The sequence below is a fragment of the Pinus tabuliformis genome, chromosome 2_1 (genome assembly GCF_031772625.1).
Source record: "Pinus tabuliformis cultivar Carrire ecotype Pingquan chromosome 2_1, CPIR1, whole genome shotgun sequence".
Lineage (NCBI taxonomy): Eukaryota > Viridiplantae > Streptophyta > Pinopsida > Pinales > Pinaceae > Pinus > Pinus tabuliformis.
The window spans coordinates 197,547,596-197,568,988 of NC_142299.1; positions in this window are offsets into that span (position 1 = coordinate 197,547,596).

The window sequence follows — 21,393 nt, forward strand, 5'->3', positions numbered from 1 at the left end:
GTGCAAGATAGAAATCTCTTCCCTCTTCTAATAGAGGGAGACTCTCAAATCCTCATCCAAATGGTCTAAAAAATTCTACAGGGATCCCCTTCATCCAAGATCAGTAACAGTTGGAGAATGGCTCAACGGCTACTGCATATTGAGAACTGGTTTTCTTCCCACAGAGCGATATCCTTAAAACACATACGAAGAGAAGGGAACAAAGTTGCAGACCTCTTGGCTAATATGGGAGTTGATTGTGGGCAGCATCTACACGTCGGATCACTAGCAAACCTCATCTCTAATTCTCAACTCCTTGACTTCAATAATCTGGTGCACAAGGAAATGTCTGAGATAGGGAAACTTCTCCCGGATCCGGGTGTCATTACGGATCCCACAGTTCTCCATGCATGAGTTTAATGCCCAGTATTGCCAGCTGCAGAGTAGCGTGGCCTCCCGGGACGTAACCTCATGCGAGCAAGGAATGGATATTAATGCGAGTTCGGGTGGTGGTTTTGCAAATAAGATCTGTGTTGATCGATGCATTATGCCTCCGGTTATAATCATGCCGATCCAAGACTTATTCATCAAGTTTTGGCCCTGTCACACGGCGATAGGACTGGGTTTGCGGGAGTTGTGGGTGCTGGTTTAAATCTGGTGCATCGCTGCGGGCTCAAAGCCATCCTTCTCAAAGGTAATCTCACCCCTGTTCTTAATTCTCGCTCTATGTTATTGTCTGCAATTCTCATAGCGGTCCATACGCTCTGTTATACTGTGCTATCGGTCGCTAGCTCTGGCGAGCAACCCTCCTGCCTTACCCGACCCCGTCCTGGTAGTAATCCCACTCATAACCCTTTTGAGTCTCACCTTCATACTGTCATCATGGTGCATTCAGGCAAGCGACAACGCGCTGAGGGACGTCGTGACACCCGTTTTCAACCTCTAGTTGGTTTTTCCATGGAAACAGCGCCAGATTCGTTCAATCCCTCCCCTGTCCATGATGCTGGACCTTTTGTTGCCTCTGGCAGGAAACCCATTCTGAACAGTGCTTTTCAAAAAACGCACTTCAAATTTCAGAGCAATCTGCACAGACCCCTGGTCACTGCCCACATTACCCTTATACTCTCGGAAGAGGAAAACCTTGTCTCCCCCTTGGCCTGCATCGCCCCTGTCCCCTCTCCAGGTAGTGAGAACTCCTCGGGAAAATATGGCATGAAGAATTGGGAAAAAGAGATAAATGAGCAGGAGGCTTTTCTTAAAAATCCTCCTCCAACCGAAGACATAGGACTTGCAGCCGAGGACCAAACTCAGGGCGAGGCGGAGCATGCCATAGCTATCACTGACAGTGATTTAAGCGGAAGTGAAGGTCTGAAGACTGGAGACACTGATCGGGCTGAGAAGAAGAACAATGCACCAGCAGAGAAGAAGTAATGCCACTTGGGACTGTTCCTTTTTGTATCGGCTTCGGTTTCAGGTTTATGGTCAGGTTTCTATGCAAATGTCCTATCGTTTTTTTGGCTCCCAGGTGGAATTTGATGACTCTTTATATACTGGGTTGCAAAATCTTTTGTATCTCTGTGTTGGCTCAGTTCTCCTTCACGGTAAAGCATGTCTCTCTCTTTGTCTGATTTCTGGTCTCCTGCACTTTGTAACTAGTTTCCTCAGCTCATGTCTGTAATGGGGTTGTTCTGTTGTGACGAGTGCTATTACGCCTCGATCATATGTAAAAATATTTTGCCTTTTAGTTAATAGAAGTTAGTATTTACAGAGAAAAAAAAATTGCTAGGAAGAGAGTCTCGATATTGAATTTGTTCAAAAGTTGATCTTACAAATTGACCTCCTAAACACACAAACATAAGAATTGATGTTCATGAAGCTCGGGCTTCCAACTTATATCAGGAATCACCACATCTTTTTTATAGACATAAAACAATAATCTGTAATAGGGATTCTGACTTATAACAAATTGTAATCATAATTAAATCAACATTATGTTCACGGGGCTTCATGAATTACTGACTTCACTATGTTACTTTTTTCATTATTTGTTTCTTCCTCATATAATTTATAAGCAAATATAACCTAAAAGCAAACTAAATAACTCCAAAACCTCTTAGCGCACTATAAGTGATTAAGAAAAAAAGAAAATCTCAACACACTATAAGTCTGAATATTTCTATTTATAGGAGACACCATTATTCTATGGTTAATATAGGCACCATTGAAGGAAAGGCATGCAGAGCCGCATAAGAAATTTGTATGGTACTAAAAAGATCGCTCAGTGAATCAAAAGGTTTGGTTGAATTCAAGCTAAAGGGACCAAAATTAATGATTTTTTCTTGTTGTGATTCCTTTCCCAAAGCTCATAAAGCCTAAAGCTCATAAATCATAGTCAAAGATTCCATTGAAGCACTAAAAGTAAATTTTTTTTTTTGTAGAAATCAAATATCATTCCAAACCAACAATCCTTCACCCATTGTGTAAGCATAGAAGAATGAAGAACTATGTAATTAAGTAATGATACTCTCAATTATGTGGATCCATTTAAAGGTAAAATTGGTATTATTCAATCAAATATTTCCCCTCTTAGGATTGAGCACTTCTTCCATAAATCCTTGCCATGAGAAAAATAAATTGATCAAGAAAAATCAAAAGAGTGGATAGACCTCACCATTTGTTGCCAATTCACTCACTAGTGTTGTGATATGATTTATCCATTTAATTCCCTCCCATGCAATTCACTAATGGCAGATTCCATCGACCAAAAATCTACAAAATTCGCAAATCAGAAGCCAGATCGGTGACTAGTTTCTCGATCCAACATAACCTTGGCATCCACGATTTTTCCAAAATGGTTGAATATGCACTCAATTTCTCTATTAATGTTTCCTAGGAAAGCCCTTGTGTCCATGTGTAGACTCGTCTAAGTCCAAAGATGGAAGCGCTATGTACATGATGGTGGCCTACGATACGCCATAGAGGATGTGACCATTTCACCTCAAGAACAAATCTAGGCAAGCTTCTATCAATTCACTTAGACCTTTCAACACCTTGATCCTAGAAAGTTGAGAAGAACTCGTAGGAGGAAATGTAAAAATCTATAACAAATCAGTAGAAAATTTTTCCATCAGAATCCAGATATTTTTCTAGTGATGAATTGCAAGTTCTTTGAATCTTCTAGATGCAAGTCCACCATTGAAGGCCATATTCAACTGTCCTTCTAAAAAGATCGCACATGGAAGGGATTACGTGTAGAAATAAAAATGAGAGGTTGGGGTGATATCACTAAAATATCTTTGGAATCACTCTCAATGACAACCAATATATCTACACATAAATACTCTCACACACTAACTAATCTATGTACATAATAATTTAATCCTCAATTTTTTTCATTTTCCTAGGCCCTCCCTTAAGGGAGCAAGGCCCATATGGGCTCTGATAATGAAAGGAAATTTTAGGAGAAGATCTAATACACATATATACACACAAAATTATATTCTCTATTACACACTTTCATTCAATTACCACACAATTATATAGTTGAACTTATAACAGATAAAATTGGGAAGACAAATTAGAAATGAAACTTGCAGTTCACAGGTTAGACAAACTACACCTAGAGACTTCCCAAGCAGTACATCTCTCACTCTATTTCATTATTCATTAAATCCAAAATAAATAAGATTACATTCGATTTAAGTAGATAAAAACTATCTCCTTGAAAATAGGAACTAAATCTAAACTAACATACACAGATCCGTGAAATAAAATTTCTCCATTAATTTCAAGTCACCTCCTTAATGGAGAAAGGATTTACCTACACACCTAACATTTGCCTAAACAATTCAATTTTGATCTTCCCAGGAGGCTTGGGGAAGACACCTGCTGCATTTTCACATGTGTTACAGTATTCAAGAAAAATATCTTTGGAATGAACCTTTTCTCTAATAAAGTGAAATTGAGTATCTATATATTTTGAGTTTTTATGAAAAAAATGATGATTTTCCAACTTGATTGAACTTTGGTTGTCACATTTAATCATTGTGGCATCCTTTTGTTCTTCTCCTACATCTTGAAGAAGTCTTCTCAACCAAATTTCTTCAAAAGTGGTCGCACATACATCTTGACACTCTGCTTCTGCTGATGATAAAGATATAGTACTCTTCCTTTTACTACTCTAAGAAATGACCTCGAACCCAATATTAAAAGCATACCCATTTATATATATTCTATCGTCCAGATTTCCAGACCAATCTAAATTTGAATAGCCTCTCAGTTTAACATCAAAATAATCAGTATATTTAATACCAAAATATATGGTTCCTTTAAGATACCTTAGGACACCTTTTTCTGCTATCCAAACATTTTCAAGAGTTTTTGTCATAAACTGACTCAACACAATGACTAAATATGCTAAGTCACGTATGGTTGTAGTCAAATAAATCAAACTTCCAAGCTGTTGTTTGTACAATGTAGCATTCAACTCTTTAGAATCACCATCACTCTGAAATTTGACATTTTTTTGTATAGGTAGTGAATTGACTTTAGACTGAGCCATTTTAAATTTATTTAACAATTCCCTCACATGCTTTCCTTGAGTAACAGAATTCTAGTCAACATCCCCCCAGAGTTTAAGAACTAAACAATAATGCAGTTCTCCAAGGTCCTTCATTTCAAATACCTGTGACATATACACTTTAAGTTCTTCAACCAATTCATCAAAATTTCCAGTAACAATTAAATCATCAACATATAAGTAAATCAACACAATCTTCCCCTTTAAATCAAATGTGGTATACATATTTGGATCATTTTTTCTTCTCTTATAACCATGTTGTAAGAAGAAAGAGTTTATTTTCTCATACCAAGATCTGGGAGCTTGTTTCAACCCATACAATGCATTTTTTAATTTACAGACCAAGTGTTCCTGCCCCTTTTTAACAAATCCTTCAGGTTGTGTTAGATATACTTCTTCCTTCAAATTTCCATTTAGAAAAGCAGATTTTACATCTAGCCGGTGTGAAATCCAATGGTACTTTATAGAAAGATCTACTAACATCCTAATCTTTTTTAACTTAGCTACAAGAGAAAAGGTCTCCTCATAATCAATTCCTTCTTTTTGTGAGTACCCTTTGGCCACCAACCTAGTTGTACACTTGTCTACACTACCATCTTATTTGAACTTAGGTTTAAATAACCATTTACAACCTATGGGATCTTTTCCTTTTGGCAGTTCAATTAATTCCCAGGTTTTATTTTTAATTATGGACTCATACTCTTCTTTCATAGATGACCTCCATTCTTCGTATTGATTTGCTTCATTATATTCATGGGATCAACAACATTTAAAATACTAGTCATAGGAGAATAATCTTTGTACCTTTCTGGTAAGTGAGTCTATTGTCCTAATCTCCTTGGTAATGAACTTGCTTGAATTATGTTCTGTGCGATTTCTTGCTCACCTTTGAGCAGACTTTGACTGCTGAATGTGTCCACATCACTAGATTCCTCTTTTTGCTGCTATTGTTGTAAATGACTGTATTTGGCTTCATCATTATTTCCATCAATCACTAAAGGCATGTGCCACTCTTCATAATTTCTATCTTTATTCCCTTCATCAACCTTATCAAGGAAGATAACATCTCTACTTACAAATACCTTGTGAGTAGATGGATTAAACATCTTATATTCTTTGAAATCATAAAAATATCCTACAAATATGCATTTTATAGATTTAACATCCAATTTCTTCCTATTTTCCTTGGGAATGTGTGCAAAATCTCTAGAACCAAATACTCTCAAGTGATGGACTACAGGTTTAAAACCATACAAAGCCTCAAATGGAGTCTTGAGATCAAGAAAACTAGTTGGACTTGTATTCTTCAAGTAAACTACAGTACTAATTACTTCCATGGGGTCTTCACTAGGGGAGAAATATAATACGACGTGGGTTCATATTGGGGGATATATATTGAGGAATAAATGACATAATATATTGGGGGTAAAGATTTTTTATATTGACACGTATAAAAAATGGAGCTCAAAGTTAATGAAAAAATGGATACCTACAATATCTAGTGAACTAGAGGTTTTTTCAATTTGGAAGGTGTATTGGGTTAATATTGGTAGGAGGTTAAATAATATGATTTTTGGAGGTGTTTTCCAATATGCAGTCAAATTAGGGGTATTTTTTTGTATGCCATGAATGCACGTGATATGTTAGAGGTTCATTGAGTGAATCCCCCATGATTGATTAAACCATTGGATAGGTTCTTACCTTTCACCATACTACGTGCACACTCCACCAGACTTCTATTTTTTTTTGCTGCAACCCCATTTTGTTGTGGAGTGTGGGGTACTATAAATTATTGTACTATTCCATGATCTATGAAATATTTGATCTGAATTGGATCATTATATTATTTCTCATCCATCTCGATTCATTTGGAGTGGAAAAAGTGGAGGAACCAGCTCATGAAACCGTTATCGTCGAGACCTAGGTTGGTGAAACAAGGTCTGAAACCTTCTCAGAGCGTTTTGAGGCATCAAACGACGTTTTCGGGGGTAAAAATTACCTCTTTAGCACATCACCTTTCAATTCTATTTTTCACACAAAGATCCTTCCAACGGTGCAAGAATTGTGTCAATGGGAGTCCGTATGCAAACGTTATGCCACTAAGAAGTTGACCTTCTTGTTTCCAAACCTATAGTTTTGGAAGATGCCACATCAGCCCCCATTATTCATGCAAAAGGGGCTAGCCACGTGTTTTTCATGTAAAAGACTTTAAAATAGTCTATTTCTTTAACTCTAGTTAAGAGTTTATGTATTCAAACTTAACCACTAGTAGGCTATCAGATTGTGTTATAACCGAACCACTAGGAGGAATAGACATTCCATTGTTTCAAGAGAATTTTGTTCCATAGTTGAAAAAATATAGAAAGGATAGATAGGAGGTAGACCACACGGAGAGGATCTTTGCACTGTACTTGCCCACGGCCCATAGACATTACTTCTTTGTATCTGTAGCCATATTTCCATATGGACAAAGAGAGCGAAGCGGCCTCACCTTCTAGTTGGGTTTTCTCCTAAAAGGGCTTCCCAGAGAGAATATCTTGTGTATTATGTGTATGTGATATTATTTTTTTGTTCTCTACTTTTCTGCTTGATTTACTCTTACATGCATACATTAATTACAGTTAATTTTACAGATCTAGAAATTAAATAAAACTGTAATAGTGTAGAATGTCAGATTTTAAATATAATATTATCAGATCTGTTGTGATGAGCTGTTGAGTGGAATATTCACGTCAGTTTATGGATCATTATTCAATGAAGTTCCCAATTATGTATTCTCCCCCTTGATCTGAGCGGGGAATTTTAGTGCACTTACCTATCTCCTTTTCAATGATGTTTCTAAATTCTTTAAAGTAATCGAAAGTATGACTTTTCCTTCTAAGAAATTTTACCCAAGTATACCTTGTGCAGTCATAAATAAATAGCAAAAATAGTAAGCTCCACCTCAGGACCTTATATACGTAGGTCCACAAATATCAATATGCACAAGCTCAAGTATATCTTTCTTTCTCCTATTTAAGTTAGAGGAAAATACATCCCTGTGCATTTTACCAAGTGCACAACCTTCACAATCAATATGTTCATTTCTTAAAATAGGAATTCCATCAACCATACCTTGTTTCTACAGCAACAATAAATAATGAAGGTTGATGTGACCAAACCTTTGATCCAAAAGATTCTTTGTTGTCATAGTTGTTGAAGTGGAAGCTTGATGTGGCATGCTTGTAAACTTCAACTTGCATAGGCCTCCAACTCTCACTCCTGATGTAACCAACTTCTGATGATCCAGCAAATCCTTTACAACAAAATACGTTTTCAAAAATTCTACCTTTAAATTATGATCTGTAATCATGGATACAAATATCAAACTATTTTGAATCCCAAGCACATACATGACATTCTAGATGAACTTGATATTACCATTAGGAAATACCACATGAATATCTCCATACCTTTTAACCTGTTATTCTTTGTCATCTCTTAGGTAGATGTTAACATCATTGTTGGTCCCCTTAAAATTTGTATACCAGTGTTTGTTACATGTCATATGAGTGGATGCTCTAGAATCCACAAACGCATTTCTAACCTCATCACTCCTAACATAAAGAGAAGCATCAGGCACAAATAATTTAAGATCATGATTTAGATATTTACCAACAAAATTCCTTGTAAGCCTCTTGTGTCTATATATGTTTTCATCATTCGTTTTCTTATAGAAGTCTCTAGCAATATACCCAGTTATGCCATCGTAAAAACACTTGATTCCTAAATCATTTTTGACAGATATTCGCACTTAGTGCCTGGCTATCTGGTCATCACCAAACTTAGCCATTATTTTTATTTTTATTTTTATTTTTTATTTTTTATTTTAGTTTATTTCATTTTTATTTTATTTTATTTTATTTTTATTTATTTATTTATTTATTTTTTCTGTCTGTCCCCATAGCACATAACTTTTTCCCTTCCCCCTTTCCCTATTTTCCTCTGGAAGCCTTTCCAGTTAGGGAAAACAGTTAGGGTTGGGAATCACAGCAACTGTCTTGCCTCTAACTTCCCCTTGAGAAGTTGCCAGCTTTTAAAGAAAACATTTCTTAATTTTTTTTTTAAAAAGCTAATATTATTTAAATTCAAACAGATAATAATGTCAATACAGTTCGTCATTTACCACAGTAAAGTCAAATATTTACATTTATCCCGGGGCATTACATGTAGACTTGTTTGAACCCAAAGTATGGAGCACTATGTACATGATGGTGGCCTACAATAAGCCGTAGAGGATGTGAGCATTGTACCTCGAGAACAACTCTGGGTGAGCTACTGCCAGTTCACTCAGACCTTTCAACACCTTGATCCCAGAAAGTTGAGAAGCACTCATACGAGGAAATGTACAAATCTATAACAGATCTATAGAAAAGTTGTACATATGAATTGCAAGTGCTTTTAATCTTCTAGATGCAAGTCCACCATTGAAGGCCCTATTAAACTTTCCTTCTAGAAAGATGGCATGTGAAAGAGATTACATGTAGATATAAAAAAGAGAGGTTGGGGTGATATCAGTAAAATAGCTTTGGAATCACGTTGTGATAACAAATATATCTACACGTAAACACTCTCACACTAAATAATCTATGTACATAATGAAAATTTAATCTTCAACTTTTTTCATTTTTTTAGGCTCTTTCTTGTGGGAGTGAGGTTCATATAGGCACTCATACCAAAAACGAAATGAAATTTGAGGAGCAGACATAGTACACATATATACACATAAAATTATATTTTTTTTATTTCACAATTGCATTCAATTACGATATAGTTATATAGTTGAACTTAGAACCAACTATTTTTAATTTTAAAAATAAGAATTAAAAAGATCTCTCAACTATCTTTTATAAATCTCAAACCAATTCCAAACTCTTATCTCTAAGTCAAATAATTAACATTTTAAATTATAAATAGATATTAAATATGCAATACATTATTATATGTAATCATGAATACAAATATCAAATTATTTTTAATCCCAAGCACATACATCACATTCTGGATGAACTTGATATTACCATTAGGAAATATCACAGGAATATATCCATACCTTTTAATCTGATATTCTTTGTCATCTCTTAGGTAGATGTTAACATCATTATTGGTCCCCTTAATATTTGTATACCAGTGTTTGTTACATGTCATATGAGTGGATGCTCTAGAATCCACAAACAAAGTTCCAACCTCATCAGTCTCAACATAAAGAGAAGCATCAGGCACAAATAATTTAAGGTCATGATTTAGATATTTACCAAAAAAATTCCTTGTAAGCCTCTTGTGTCTATGTATGTTTTCATCATTCATTTTCTTATAGAAGTCTCTAGCAATATGACCAATTACGCCAAAGTAAAAACACTTGATTCCTAAATCATTTTTGACAGATGCCATACCTTGAAATGTCCTCTTCTTAGATGTACCACCACTTTTATGTCCTCCTCTTGGTTTCCATTTGAAGAACTTATTCTCTGCCATCAATGCCAAATCTGCATTTTGAGGCTTTACATTCTCATGTCTCTCTTCTTCCTGCATCAAAATCCCTATCAAGTCTTCAAAGGAGGGAGTTTTCTCCCTTGCTGCAAGCCTTGTAATCAAAATTTGATAATCCTATGTCATGCCATTTAAGGTAATCATGATAAGATTACTGTTGGATACTTTCTCCCCTATGTCACCTAACCTGTCTTTTATTTCTTTAATCTGTGAGATGAATTTTGTAACGGATTCATTCTCTTCCATCCTAATGGAGTGATTCTTTCTCTTCAGAAACAACACATGATTTGTATTTTTCGTTTCATACAAATCCTTGAGTGTCACCCAAATCTCGTTAGAAGTTTTGTAGTCTCAGATATGAGGGATTATGTTGTCATTTACCGACATATTCAACAACACCTTTGTTTTATTTTCCTTCTTTTCCCAATCTTGATCTGATGTGGTTGTGGCACCTTCGACTACAATTGGCTTTGCTTCATCTTTGTTTTCAATTGTCCACACACTAGAATCCTCAAGAAATGTCTACAACTTGAACTTCTAGTTGGCATAATTTGACCAATCGATCTTATTTCTCTCATTAAGATATGTCTCTGCAATGTGATTATCCATTTTGACAAAACAATTTCAACAACATCCTGCTTTTAACTCACGAGAACTACTAGTAACTTGTCTAATCAATAGATCCACTGAACCAATCAACAAATCTACGAATCTAGAACCAGATCCTCTAATAACCAATCTATGGATCCAACACCAGATCCTCCAACAACCGATCGATGGATCCAACACCAAATACTCCAACAACCGATTTACGGATCCAACGCCAGATCCTCTAATAATTGATCTACGGATCCAACACCAAATCCACTGAACCATTTATCCAACAACTGATCTATGAATTCATTCAACTGATCTATGCAAGAGTTTCACAAAATAAATAACAAATTTCATTGAAAGAGTCATCTGTGCAATGTTATCTAAAAAACAACTCACAAGAGGATATTTTCTCTAAGTCTCCCTGATCTGTGCAACTTTTCTTCTTACTGTCTACGTAGTTTTCCCTCAATAACACCGCATCGTCTCCTTCTCTGTGCTTTTTAGAAAACCTTGCAACTTCGCAGATAAGCTTTCACCTGAAAAAAAGATCTCCAACTTGGCTTGTCATGTTGATTCACTGCTACATTGATATCTGATGGATTTTCCTATGATCCATTCTAGAATTCACTGCTACACAGCTTTGTGAACAAGATCTACGCACTTGCATTCACTAGCAAAGGAAGCTTAATCATTCTCCAATCGCCACTAGGGCTGTCATCCACGAAGGCTCAAGTTACCACAAACCCAGCTCACACAGAGCTCCTTCTCTGCTCTCTCACGCTTTGATACTAAGACAAAAATGGGAAGACAAATTGGAAATGAAACTTGCAACTCGCAAGTGAGAGAACCTACACCTTGAGACTTTCCAAGTAGTATTTCTCTCACTTTATTGCATTATTCATCAAATCCAAAATAAATAGGATTACATTCGATTTAGGGAGATCAAAACTATCTCCTAGAAAATAAGAACTAAAACTAAACTAAAACACACACAACTGTGAAACATTTTTTCTCCATTAATTTCAAGTATAACCAATTAACCTTAGAGATAGGAGTTGAGAAAATCTCTCAACTACCTCTTACTAATCTCAAACCAATTCCAAACACAATATATTAACATTATCTCTAAATTGTAAATAGATATAAAATATATAATTCATTACCTAATTCAATTAAAAATATATATATATAAAAAATAAAATATAATAAAAAAGTTATTACTTTAAATCCATATAATTTAAAATTTAATACAAAATATACCACTATAAAAACTAACTTTATATTCAACATTATTTATTTATATATAATATTTAATACTATTATAGGTTAATATACATTTTAATTTGGAAAAAGAAATACACATTTCTTTTTTGCTCTTGAATTATATGCACTTCCAACTCACTAAGAAATAAAGCTAACTAAAATTGCTTTGGTTAATTAAACATATTTATAAAATAGGTGGATTTAAAAAAATGTTTTTTCTTTGTGCATATATGCTTTAGATGAGGAAGTATTTTTATGCGATAACTAAAATTTTAAAAATCAAAATTTAATATTTTTTATTAATTATATATTATTTTATTTTAGAAATATTTATAAATATATATTATTTATATTTAATATTTTATTATAAATTATTTTAATTAAAAATAAAATTTAATTTAAAAAAAAAAATCAAATTTTCAAATAATTTAGTGAAATATAATTATAACATTTTAAAATAATCGAAATTATTATATTTTATGCATCAATATAGACTATAAACCCACACAACATCGTGAAAGGATATAATTCTATGATGTTAGGCACTAAAAAGAGTGTTTTTTTTCCAGAAATTGTATATTGCATTGATAGAGATAGAGCATAAGAACATGATTTTTGATATAATTTTTTAAATTACACTATAATATATTTATAATTATTTCAAATATGATTTTTTAAATTTATACGTAGAGTTCATGATTTATAATTTCTTCCCATAAGAAAAACAAATCAAAAGAATAGAATTACTTCACCATTTCCTGCCAATTCACTCATTAGTGTCGAGATATTTATCCATTTAATTCCCTTTCATTCAATTCATTGATGGCAGATTCCATCCACCAAAAATCTACAAAAGTCACAAATCCAAAGCCACATGGGTGATCAATGTCTCGCCATGTGTAGTGTCATGTACCTCCTATGAACACATAAAATTGAAGTTTTTTACCTTGTTGACTTATGGCAACGATTATCATTTCCGATGTTCATACATGATACCACCTTGGAATACAATTACATGGTTCTAGTGATCGGAAAACTTTCCGATAGTATGATGGTCATTTGCATTAAAAAGACATAATACTACCGTCACTCTTGGATTCACCTGCACTTTCCACCTGGCTTAACATTTATTCCCTGCTCTGTCATGGTGGCGTGGCAAGGGTAGGAGTACCATCGGCATTTATGCACCTCGGGCTCCTCTAGTCATCAACGGTGGGGATTTTGGTTGGCATATCCAAGGGCTAAACGTTGATCTAAGGGTTTTCCCTTGTTTACTTTGGTGGTATGGTTCATTTTGTTCATTGTTTCTTGGTGCTCGTTGCAGCGTCACTCCGCCTTCGACTGCGTCGAAACTATCTGCAATACTATTTTTACTACTCAGGGTTTAGGTTTAGTTGCCGGGCTGTCTAAATTTCAAGCGATTTATACGATTTGGGTAAGTATTCATCACATTTCCTTTTGCTTCCGTTACTTATCCTTTCATTGGCAATACACAGTTCATGATTGCAACAATTTCCTTTGTTTGTTATCGGAATGAAAGAGGAATGGGCGCAGCCAAGGAATGTTGGCTCGAATTAAATGATGGATGAGCCTACTCAAACTGTCTACCTCCTGCACGGACCACCGGGTAAGCATCTATGGTTCTGGTTCAAACTTTTCATGGAAAGTGCAATGTATAAGAGTTGCCATCTCAAGGATTATGGACCTTTCTCCTTTTTTTTTATGGTTCCAGTTACGGAGGTAGTTCCTATCAAGCCTGGAGTAGTATTTTTTCTATGGCCTTACTTCCTTGTTACATGGGTTTTGAGGCCGCGGCTGTCCTGGCCTGAGGCTTGGCCACATGGATGCATTTTCCGGCTTGAGTCGCCTTTGACTAGTTCAGTTGTAATTATGTGAACAATTTATTGGGTCCATTTGTAAATTGTTGTAAATTATCTGGGGTCGAGCCCCTGTAAGTTATTTTGATCATTGGTTAAGTTTCCGTTCTACAAGTTTAGGAGTCCTTGTGCCAGGACTAGGTGTTGGTTAATTAATTTATACTCAGACTTAAGCTGAGTCCATAAGATTTCAGCATGAATTTTTGAAGTAAATTTCTGGGTCTGTATATTTGTTTCCAAATGATAAATCTAATTTTCGTTTTACATTCTCAGCACTGAAAACACTACTCTTGTATTGTGGTTTCACTCTTATTCTTATATGGATGTACAGAGTTCTATTACGCATGTTCTTATATTTGAAGCAGTACGTCAGGGTATTTAGATACCAACAAAAATCTATTTAGGAAAAAGTCGTTTATTCATATGAGCATCTAGGTTTTTCTTTTATGTTTAAAATCCTCTCGGTTTCCCTCAAGTGTTGCAACGAGTCATCCTTTTGTCCATCTGTTGGTTGAAATATCTGGCCGCCGAAACCCTCTCAGGGTTTCTTTCTGAACTTCTATAGGGTTTCTTCCTATGCTACCATAGGGTTTCTTCCTATACAACTATAGTAGGAGATCCTCTAGAGAGGCTGAGAACTTCCTTTCCTATGAAACTCCATCATGGGTTTGCGTGTTCCAAGAGTTTAATCTCACTCAATTACGGTCTGGCATATCTTGGTTGATATGCAAGTTGGAAATCTGCAATGATTCTAGGGTACGAGTATCAACCCAAACTCGCATTCATTTCAAGTTTTTATTATTTTTTTTAAGAGCATGGAAGCTTTCTTTTCGGTTTAAACAAGAATTTTATAGAAGAATAGAATGCAACTTGCGCATGTTTTCTTTTTTCAAACATTAACTGCCTACACTTGTCATTTCGTAGTTCTCAAATTTGCCCTTTTCTTTTCTATTTGTCAAGCTGTAGTAATAAGAATTCAGTTTTCATCCTAGGGTTGTATTCACTATCTCTGAAGTATTTATTTGATTAGTACCACAGACTCTAACTTCTGTCCCTAAATTTTCTTATTCAAGATTGCTTCTACACAAAAAATATTCCCTTGTTATTTCCCTTTGCACTAACAGAAAAGAGAGAGAACTATTTTCATCATATAGTCCTCTGCTAACCGCAGGAAATAAACTAGACCCCTACATCCCATTTTCTAACAGATCACATAAATATTATTTAACAGATTATCTAATAGATTATCCAACATATTATCCAGGTGATTTTCTTTACTTACCTGGTCTCTTCCCAGCAATAAGGACTCCTCAGAGGTTCACTTGGATTCTATGTTGTTTTCTTGTCCACCCAACCACGAGATTCGTCTTTCAGGACCAGAATCTCTCCCCTTGCTCTCTTGCAGGACCACTGTCCGTAGCAAGATATTCGCACTTAGTGCCTGGCTATCTGGTCATCACCAGACAGCCATTTTTCTTTCTTTCTTTTTTTTCTCTTTCTGTCCCCACAGCACAGAACTTTTTCCCTTCCCCCTTTCCCTATTTTCCTCTGGAAGCCTTTCCAATTAGGGAAAACAGTTAGGGTTTGGAATCACAACAACTGTCTTGCTTCTAACTTCCCCTTGAGAAGTTGTCAGCTTTTAAAGAAAACATTCCTTAATTTTTTTTTTGAAAGCTAATATTATTTAATACTGTTAATACAGTTCGTCATTTACCACAGTAAAGTCAAATATTTACATTTATCCCGGGGCATTACATCTCCCCCTCCTGAAATTAGACATCATCCCGATGTCTTTCGGCCACAAACAACCCTGGATACGCCTTTTTCATGAGCTCCTCATCTTCCTAGGTAGCCTCATCAGGCCCAAAGTGCTGCCACTGTACTTTAACTTGGGTAATAGCTTGCTTTCGCAGCATTACTTCTCTCTGGTCGAGGATGTTCAGTGGTTTTACCTGCAACATGCAACATCCTAAGTCAGTTTTCTTTGAAAAGAAAACATTTTGACTGATTAATTGGAGATAATTCTCACCTGTATATCCTGCCATCTGATTACATGTTTAGGATCATGAACATATTTTTTTTAACACGGAAACATGGAATACGTTATGGACCTGTATGTGATTTGGCAGGGCGAGCTGGTAAGCTACCGGCCCAATTCTTGCTAAGACTTGGAAGGGTCCACAAAATCGGGGTGCCAATTTAGTGCACCCGCTCCATTGTAATGTGCTCTTTTTTGCTTGAATTCTCACATATACATGGTCACCAACTTGATATTCTTTAAATTTCCTCTTCTGGTCAACAAAGTTCTTTTGCCTATCCTGAGCTGCCTTTAAATTAACTCGCACTTTCTTAACCATTTCTTCCATTTCCTTAAGCATGTCGGGTCCCAACATTAACCTATCTTCCTGCCTGCCCCAACTTGAGGGTGTGCGACACTTCTGCCCATACAATACCTCAAACGAGCTCTTTTGTAATGATGTATGATAGCCATTATTATATGTGAACTCGACCAAGTGCAGGTAATCTTCCCACTTATTTGGTTGTTGCATTACATATGCCCTTAAAATATCTTCCAGCATCTCGTTCACCCATTCTGTTTGTCCATCAATTTGAGGGTGAAATGTTGTGCTGAAATTCAATTGAGTCCCTAATTCTCTAAACAATGTTTTCCAAAAGACCGAGGTGAACTTCACATCACAGTCTGAAATTATTGTTTTAGGTAATCCATACAGTCTAAATATGTTTTGCGTAAAGATGTCGGCAATATGCACAGCTCTATAAGTCGATTGCACATGTATAAAATGTGTTGATTTACTTAATTTGTCCACCACCACTATGATGGGATCATCATTTTTCCTTGTCTTGGGCAAACCCGTTATAAAGTCCATGTAAATGGTTTCCCACTTCCATTCTGGAATGGGTAGTGATTATAACAACCCCGCCGGATGTTGATGTTCCGCCTTAATTTGTTGGCACTTCAAACATCGTGCCAAGTACTCCACCACACCCTTCTTCATACCTGGCCAGTAATACTCCTTCCAGAGTGTTGTTATCATTTTCTGATATCCTCGGTGTCCAACATAGCGACTTTTATGAAATTCTTCCAAAATCAAGTTTTTAATGTTGTTTTGATGGGGCACATACAGCCTCCCCTGATAGTACAACATTCCTTCTGTACCTAAAGCATAACCCAGCTATTTTTCTTTGTTGGTGGGGTGTTGTACTTGCTATTTTATTTGTTGATATATCGTATCTTTCTCTGCTGCCCTCTTAATCAACTCTGCAAAGGGGCTTTTCCATTCGCTGGAGAAAACCTCGTATAAACATTGCAATATCTGACTTAAAGCGTCTGCCACCTGATTCTCTTTCCTTTTCAAATTCTTGATTTCGAAATCAAAACCACTTAGAAAATCCACCCACCGTGCTTGTCAGGCATTTAAGGTGGGTTAGCTAAAATAATTGGTTAGACTGTGGTGGTCCGTCAAAAGTAAAAATTTCCTTCCCAAAAGGTAATGTCGCCACATTTTCAAGGCATGAATGACGACTGCCAATTCTAGATCATAAGCGGAATATTTCTGCTCATGCTCTTTTAGTTACCTAGACTCGTAAGCAATTACTTTCCCCTCTTGCATCAACACGCCTCCTACACCTTCTTTGCTTGCATTAGTACACACTACATAATCTTTGTTGGGATTAGCTATGCTTAGAATGGGTGCGGTGGTGAGCAGATGCTTAAGCCGCTCAAAACTTTTTTGGCATTCTGGGGTCCACCTAAAAGCTCTTCCTTTCTTTTGTAAGGAAGTGATAGGATATGCTACTCTTGAAAATCCTTCTACAAATCGTCTGTAATAACCGGCTAATCCCATGAAGGATCTGATGTCTGCTACATCCTTCGGTACGAGCCATTCCATTATGGTCTTTATCTTTTTGGGATCTACCGTGATCCATTCCTTCGTGATTATATGGCCCAAATATTGTATTTCTTCCTTGAAGAAGTCGCACTTGCTGAACTTGGCATATAACTGGTGTTATCAAAGGGCTTGCAGTACTAATCTGAGGTGCTCCTAGTGCTCTTCCATAGTGCGCGAATATATCAATATATCATCAATAAAGATCAACACAAATCTATCCAAATATTTATGAGATATGATGTTCATTAAACACTGTCGCATGGGCGTTATTTAACCCAAAGGGTAGCACCACAAACTCGTAATGTCCATACCTTGTTCTAAAAGCAGTCTTAGCTATGTCTTCCTCCTTGATCCAGATTTGGTGATAACCTGATCGCAAATCAATCTTGGAAAATACTGTTGCTCCTTTCACTTGATCAAAAAGTTCATCGATCTAGGGTAAGGGATAGTTGTTTTTGATGGTCAATTTATTCAACTGATGATAATCTATGCACATGCGAAGGGTCCCATCCTTTTTCTTAACAAAAAATACTGAAGCTCCCCAAGGAGACACATTCGGGTGAATGTAATTTTTGTCTAGTAGTTCCTGTAATTGCATTTTTAGCTCTATCAACTCAAGTGTACTCATTTTGTAGGGTGCTCGGGATACCGATGCTGCCCCTGGTACCAACTTGATAGTAAAGTGTATATCTCTATTAGGTGGCAGTCTGGGAATCTCCTCCAGAAACACATCAGCAAATTTTTGTATCACTGGGATGTTTTCCAATGTTGTTGTTTTGTCTTTTGAGTTAGCATAGCCCACTTGGATGGCATAGATCTGACATCCCTTCCTAATTCCTTTTGCTAACTGAGAGGCGGTTATTGGCCGAACCTGTATTGGCCGCTTAATCCCTTGCATTTATTTCCTTGCTCCCAGCTCATCTTTGTAATAAATAGTCTTTGTTTTGCAGTTGACTATGGACCAGTGTTGTTTTAACTAGTCCATACAGATTAGAACATCACATGACCCAAGGGGAAGCATATTTAAATCTTCCATCATTGGCTGTCCTGCTATCTTTAAAGGGCAGTTATTGAATTTTGCAAGCACTCGTCTCTTGGCCCCTGTAGCCAACTGAACTAACCAAGGGTTCTTGAATTTAACAGGTTGTAATCTACAGTCCTCTACGACCTTAGGACTAAAGTAACTTAATGTGGTTCCAGGATCAATTAAAACAGTTATAGTAAGGTCTGAAATTTTACCTTCGAATTCCACAATGGTCGGCTGATACTCTGCCTGACGATCTTCAAGGGCCGCATTAATCCATGGTAAACTTTGTCCTATATTGTCGATTGTCGATGCTTCATGAATCTGGGAAACCTCTTCGGTCCCTTTTCGTTGAGGACAATTTTTAATGTAGTGAGGCCCACCACAACCCGAACACTGCATAGGAGGCCTTGCTGCCCCTTCGTTGTATAACTTTACAGGTTGTTCGCTGATTCTGGACTCATTAGTTGGCTTGGACTTGAGCGAATTTTTCTGTACATTTCTGCTGCTTTGCCCCTTGCCAAAACCCTTGTTACCACTACCATGATTCCCCTTACTATTTCCAGTCAGCTTATTACTTCTCGTATCGTTCCATGTTTTACCTGGAATTCCTCCCTTCTGTTTACCTTGCTAGTAACAAATTCTTGATTTCCGTATTGCTTCATCCATTGTCTTTGAATTGTCAAACTCAATCCTTTCTCGCATATTCAGAGGTAAACTACTAATGAACCTCTGCACTTTGGTTTTTTCCTCTCTAATATAAGGCACATAACGAAGCAATGAGGTAAAATGAGTGATAAATTCGTCCATGGTCTGATGTCCTAATTGTAAGTCGTGGAATTCTCTTTCCTTTTTGTCATAAAAACGCTCAGTCAGGTATCTCTCCTTAAAGTACCTTTGAAATTTCTCCCAAGTTATCTTCTGTTCACTTACTCCTCTTACAATCTTAACTTCTTCCCACCACATGGTGGCTTTTCCCTGTAATTGGAAGATGGCCAACCGTGCCTTAAGATTGTGATTGTATTCATATAGCTAAAAATATTTATTCATATTAATCAACCATGCCTCAGCTGCTTCCTCCTGTTCTCCGTCAAAGTGTGGCAGTTTTATTTTACGAAATTCCCCTTGCAACTCTATCTGTTGCCTTTTTGATGTCTATTGCTCAGAAGCATTGTCAGAACGTTCCTCCCTTCCTTCAGACTCTTCAGCTTCTGTGTGGTGATTCTGCTCTTCTGACATTCTTTGTTGCTCAGCACTGGGATTCGCTGGCTGTTGATTCTGTTTATCAGACAAGCTTTTTATAATCCTCTCCTATTCCATAGTTAACCTTGCGTTGTCCTCCCGTAATCGGGCCATTTCATTTTTCAACCCTTGCACTGTTTCCAAAATTGACAGATTTGTATTGCGCACCTCCTCCCCAAGCTGCACCCATAACTCGGGGTTATTCTCAGGACCCATTGCAGGTCCCTGACCCACCACAAACCTGCGTGATGCACTGTCTATTCTTCTCATGCTGTCAATCTTCTGTTTCCTAGACTTAGCATAAGAAAAGAGAGAGGAGAAAAAAAGACAAAAGGTCAGCGCATTAACTGCTTTTTTTTTTTTTTAATTTTACTTGAACTACTCAACAGAGATGGAAATAAATTGTATGTACTTTATCTGTCTGTCAGTTTTCAATTCCTAGAGGCCACAATTTTTCATAAACTTGGCTCTGATACCACTTGTCATGTACCTCCTACGAACACATGAAATTAATTTTTTTTACCTTGTTGACTTATGGCAAGGATTATCATTTCGGATGTTAATACATGATACCACCATGGGATACAATTACATAGTTCTGGTAATTAGAAAACTTTCTGATAGTATGATGGTCATTTGCATTAAAAAGACATAGTACTACCGTCACTCCTAGATTCACCTGCACTTTCCACCTGGCTTAACATTTATTCCCTCCTCTGTCAAGGTGGTGTGGCAAGGGTAGGAGTACCATCGGCATTTATGAACCTCGGGCTCCTCCAATCATCAACGGTGGGGATTTTGGTTGGCAGATCCAAAGGTTGAATGTTGATCTGAGGGTTTTCTCTTGTTTACTCTGGTGGTATGGTTCATTCTGTTCATTGTTTCTTGGCGCTCGTTCCAGCTCTGCTCCGCCTTCTACTGTGCCGAAACTGTCTGCAATACTATGTTTACTACTTAGGGTTTGGGTTCAGTTGCCGGGCTGTCTAAATTTCAAGCGGTTTATACGATTTGGGTAAGTATTCATCACATTTCCTTTTGCTTCCGTTACGTATCCTTTCATTGGCAATGCACAGTTCATGATTGTAACAATTTCCTTTGTTTGTTTCTGGAATAAAAGAGGAATGGGCGCAGCCAAGGAATGCTCGCTCAAATTAAGGGATGGTCGAGGCTACGCAGATTGTCTACCTCCTGCGTGGACCACCGGGTAAGCATCTATGTTTCTGGTTTGAAATTTTCATGGAAAGTGCAATGTATAAGAGTTGCCATCTCAAGGGTTATGGACCTTTCTCCTTCTTTTTTTATGGTTCCAGTTATGGAGGTAGTTCCCATCGAGCCTGGAGTAGTGTTTTTTCTGTGGCCTTACTTCATTGTTACATGGGTTTTGAGGTGGCG